The sequence below is a fragment of the Psammomys obesus genome, unplaced genomic scaffold (assembly GCF_907164565.1).
Source record: "Psammomys obesus unplaced genomic scaffold, mPsaObe1.curated_primary_1811, whole genome shotgun sequence".
Lineage (NCBI taxonomy): Eukaryota > Metazoa > Chordata > Mammalia > Rodentia > Muridae > Psammomys > Psammomys obesus.
In genome coordinates this window covers 2792-8343 of record NW_026593305.1, presented here as the reverse complement: position 1 = coordinate 8343, position 5552 = coordinate 2792, and the positions used below count along the sequence as shown (strand labels likewise).

Sequence of the window (5552 nt, the reverse complement as noted above, 5' to 3'; positions counted from 1 at the left end):
GTTGAGGTCCCTGTTGCCCAAGGCAATCTTGGTGCTTTGCTCATCCCTTCTCTTCTCCAGCTGCTGTGGCAACAATGGGAAAGGGTGTTTCAGAGTCCTCCTTAAAACATGCAATACTTGTAAACTTTAATACAAACTGGCTATTTTCTGAACACCCCATTTTAAAGCGCTTGTAGTTGGCAGGTGGAATTAATCTACAAAGATCACCACTACCTATCTAGGAATGTGAGGAAATATAACCAAAGGAACTGTTCAAAGCTGCCAAGCAATTGAATCCAAGTACTTGGTACACAGTTAACAAACAAAGAGTACAATTTCTACTTACCTGATGCTGTCTTCCTTCACAAAGTCTAAAGGGAAAAAAAAACAAAACCCACAAACTATTGTTATCAAATCCATTAGCAAGGTGATAGGTATAACTATAATCCCAGCAGTGGTCACAGTCAGTCTTAGCTAGCTACACAGTAAACCTGACACAGCCTGAGCTACACGAGATCCTATTTTGAGAAATTCAAAAGCAGCCAGGCATGGTGGTGTACACCTTACATCTCAGCACTGGGACGGAGGGTCACTGTGAATTACAGGCCAGGCTGATCTACATGGCAAGTTCAAGGCTAGCCAGAGCTACATAGTAAGAATCCCTCCTTAAAAAAAAAAAATAAATAAAACAAAAACACCCAGCAAATCAGGGGCTGTGAGATAACTCGGATCACCTGATTTGATCCCTGGGACCCATATGGTGGAAGGGGAAAGCTGATCCACACAGTTGTTCTCCCACCTCTACTGGGCTGTCATGGCACACAAGCTCCTACAGACACACAAAGGCACAACAGGTATATAATGCTTAAAAACAAACTATGTTACTTTATCTTTCATAATCTATATGGGAGAAAGCACTCTACTTTTCATGTTGACTTTACTATTATATAAATTGTTTCTTACCTTGTGAAATTCTTTTCTGAGAAAAATATATGGATTTGCCCCTAAAAACAATTCAGGTAGAAAAGAGTTAATTTCAAAATAGTTTCTTGAAAATGAAAATTTTCACACTGCTACTTGTAAGTGATTCAGAATATGAGGTCATTTTTAGTACCAAACAAAGCTTAGGAGACAATAGGTGGCTTCTTTTTAAGACAGGATCTTACTATGTAGTCCTACCTGGCTTTGAACTTTCAGATCCACTGGCCTCTGCCACATGAGTGCTGGGATTAAAAGCATATGCCATCATGCCCACATGACAGTAGATTTCTTTTTTGTTTTTGTTTTGTTTTTTGAGACAGGGTTTCCCTGGTTGTCCTAGACTCACTTAGTAGACCAGGCTGGCCTCAAACTGACAGAGATCAGCCCTCCTCTGCCTCCCAAGTGCTGTACTTACGGGCATGTACCACCATGCCTGGCTGACAGTAGATTTCTTAATAGTAAAGACACTTTTACCAAAACCATAAAATCCACTCTTGTTATAAAACTACCATTTAAAGGGGCTAGAATGATGGCTCAGTGGTTAAAAGCACTTGCTGTTTTTGCAGAGGACCTGGGTTTGATTCACAACCATCTGTAACTTCAGTTCCAGGGGATCTGAAACCCTCTCTGGCCTCGATCGGAACCAGGCATGCATGTGGTATACATACATGGACTCATGAACATAAAATTTAAAAAGTAAATCTTAAAAAAAGATAAAAACACCACTTATCAACTGAAATCAAATCATTTTTGTCAGGCACACAATAATGTGAGGTACACTTCCATATTCAAAGATAAAAGAAACTCAAATGACATTTATTTTCTCTAAGATATGATATTCTGAAGGATGATTTTTAAGGTATAAAAGTATTATAAAGTCAATCTATTTCAACAGAAGTATTTATATTCACAAAAATTTTATAACCATTAGCTTCATGTAACTGTAGAACACTTTATCACCCCAATAAAAAATGCCCAATTAAATACTGAAGGACAAATTGCTAACTGCAGAAAGAGGTATCTGAAATAAACCTAACTTTAAAGAAGCATATTCTTTGTCATTTGTTTGAGAGTCTCTCTGGATCTCAGGTTGGCCTGGAACTCACTACGTGAACTTACAAGCAGCCTTAAATATACAATCCTCGTGCCTTAGCCCCTCCAGTGTTAGGCTCTCAGACATGTGCTACTATGCCCACATAGAAAGCATAGTCTACACAACACTATGATCAAATTGTATCTTTTCAATATGCAGAACAAAGATTGGAATGAAAAGCAGGTATCAAAAATAGTAAGAAATGTTATACTGGGCAGAGGCATCATAATAACTATTTTTTAATATATGTTTCTAGAGCTGTAATTAAATATTCCTGTATGGTTCTTTTAAGAAAGCATAGCAGACACATTTCCTAGAACCACTCTGTACTACACAGTAAAAGCAGAAATATAAGTGACTCTTTTAATGCTCACATTCTTATTAAATGTTTCAACGTAGATAACTGTTAGAGAAAAGGAGAGAGACTTGGTCACTTACTAATCTGGATGAAAGCTATAATGCATCTTACTTCATGACATGTGGATTATCTCCTCCTTACATCTGGGCATCTATTTCTTGATGGCCATTTCTGAAATAAAGGAACAGTAATTGAGAATGTGACTCATATTATAAAACCATAAAAAATTTTAAGAACAGTTAACTACATTATCATGACCAGTGAGGATATTACCATATTAAGTAAACGCCTAATAGAAAAACATTATTAGGACTAAGATTAAAAAACAAAACAAAACTGGGGACTGTCCCACAGGACTAGAACATTTCAATCCTCAACACCTTTGTTCCTGATGGGCCTTAGTTCCTGACTGTGATTTAGAAACTCAAACAAAAGAGATACACATAGTAAACTGTAAAACTGCATGTACCATGAAGCAACTACCCATTCATTATTTACTTACTCATTTGACCTAAAATGAAAACTCAAGAAAGGGGTTTCTGTACATTTTATTTCTTTATTTCAGGCACCTGAAACAGTGGCTTTCATGCCAATGAGTGTTCTACACGTTCACTCAGTGAATAAAGTGAGTATTAAATAACTAACTGATGACATGCCGAAGTCTTCTTCCACAGGAACGCCATTAATGCCAACTACACCATCATCTTTTCTCCAATAAACCAAAGCTATAAAAGACAACAAAGACACATTCCCAACCAGAGAACTACAATAAAAGCCTGTCATTTTGTCAAGTGCCAGGGTATGGGTGGGCAGATGTTCTTTATGAAACATTCATATTCTCTGAGGTGCTGTAGAGACGATTAGGAATACAAATCTGTAGGAAGTGGAAAGTTACTACTCTGACAGATCTCAAAAATAAACCCAACAAGTCTGGTGGTTCCCACTGCTCACGCTATAACTGAATGATAATCCTCAGAATGCTACTAGTGGCTGGGCATAGTGGGGAGGCAGAGGCAGGTGGATCTCTCTGAGTTTGAGGCCAGCCTAGTCTACATAGTGAGTTCCATGGTGAATACAGCCAGAGCTACACAGTGAAACCCTGTCATGAAAAAACAAAAAACAAACAAAAATATTATTTGTGTGTGTGAACCTGTGTACATGTGAAAAACTTGAAGGAAAAAGTAGCCTGAATGGTCCTTAATTCCTTCACAAAACAAAAAGAGCAACAATAAACAGAAATAATTTTTAGATGATAATGGAAAAAAGAAGTAAGGTAGAAGAGGCACTGCTGAAAACTGCAATTCACATTCTATCTTGTGCTGTCCTGAGTTGGTTGGGGAGGTCTGACTTGGGTGGTTAGTTAAATGACAGAAGAGTCTTGTAGGTAGGCTAATCTAGAACTCAAAATCCTCCTGCCTCACCTTCCTGCACACTATGATTAGTAGCACCCACCACCAAACTAGGTTCAGAAACATATTTAAGATAATTAAAATGCAAAATAAGCTGATGAGATGCTCAGCTCATATGGATGCCTGCTGCCAAACCTAACAACCTGAGTTCAGTCCCCAGGTCCACATGGTAGAATGAACAAAGAGCCACAAGCTATCTTCTAACCAGCACACAAATACTGTGGCAAGACACAGCCCACAAACACATACACACATGGAATTTTTAAAAATACAAAATAAATTCAAAGAGAAAAAAATCTATAAAATGGGAAACTAAAACATGAAACACTATGTATGAGCTGGTGGCATAACCACACATAAAAATATACCAGTGCACTTAAAAACAACACTGTAATAACATACTCATAGTGTGTATTATTTCTTTTACACACACATACACACCTATATAGAGACAACCTGCAAACTCCATCAGTGTTGTTTACATAATTTTGTTGTTTACATAATTATGGTTCATCACTGTGTGACAAAACTTTTCCTGGGGAGACACTAGACACATTACTGACTCCAGATAGGAGTGAGCTCACAACCAACCAAAGTATGGTTACCACCAAAGTCCAACTTTGTGGACCATGAGTTTTATTGGGGTTGCTTACAGTAGTATGGATAAGGGGCTACTGGGTGGAGCAGAAATAATTCAAAAAACAACTGCTCACAAGTTGGGAACCTGGGCACACACACAGCTTGCAGTCGGCTCAGCTGTTTTCTGCTTCTCCCAAGCAGCTGGTCTGACCTCAGTCCTCTTTTGTAGTGTAATTCTTCTGAGTCTTCTTTGCAGCCTGTTTGTTTCTTTGAGAGAAACAAAGCTTTTATTGCTCACTGTGGCAAGGAGTGCCTACTGAATCTGACCAGTTTCAAGGACTTCTTCAGTCTATTTTTCAGTTTTTACCATCTTGCTTAAGGAGCTTTCCCTGCAGGATGAAATATTTCCATCTCCAAGGAAACTGTTACACACCACGACCTGGTGGGGGCTCATACCTAGAAAAGTAATTCTCCCTGGCTGAGCAGCTGTTAGTTGTGTAGGGGTGGGCTCCCTGAGATTTCTCCCTGCAAAAGTTGGAATGTCTATTGGTGAGGTTATGTTTAGGTCTTGTTTATTAGGCAGCCATGCTCCATAGCTGTAGCTTGTCTCAAAAAGTCTTAAACTTGAGGCCAGAGAAAAGCACTTGCCAACATCTGAGTTCAATCCCCAGAATATACACAGTGAAAAAAGTTTGTTCTCTGACCAGCACATGAACACCCAACCTCACTACCTCACTACCCTCACACTAAGAAATAATTACATGTATTAAAAAAAACTTAAACCTCACTGAGTAGTCTTGTTAGGAATGCTGACAAAGAGATAATATTAATCAGGAATATTCAAACAAAAATCACAGATGTAAAAACTTGACAATCATAAAATTTAAAGAGTATCCACAAAGACTCATGATTCATTTCATAAATATCTATTACTTGCTCTTTCCCCTTAAAAAAAAAAAAAAGCCTTAAGGCAATTATTACTCCACCATAAACCACAATATAATAACCACCATGAATTGGAACATTAAGTACATAAAAATTCATGGTTACCTTTAGAAGTGGCTTGGGCATAAACTTCATATGAAACAGTCAGTGAGAAAGGCAGGCAAGCAGGCAGGCGGATAGGCAGACAGACACTGCTGAGCTTCTGGAG

General features: G+C 38.3%; 1 long non-coding RNA gene across 1 annotated transcript; it reads right to left on the bottom strand.

Moving 5' to 3' along the window:
* Positions 1 to 323: 323 nt before the first annotated feature.
* Positions 324 to 2559, bottom strand: LOC129684103 (uncharacterized). The gene is made up of 3 exons (XR_008721281.1): positions 2492 to 2559; positions 943 to 983; positions 324 to 350 (listed from the first exon to the last, which is right to left on the bottom strand). It is a non-coding gene; the product is annotated as an uncharacterized LOC129684103 (long non-coding RNA).
* Positions 2560 to 5552: the final 2993 nt, after the last annotated feature.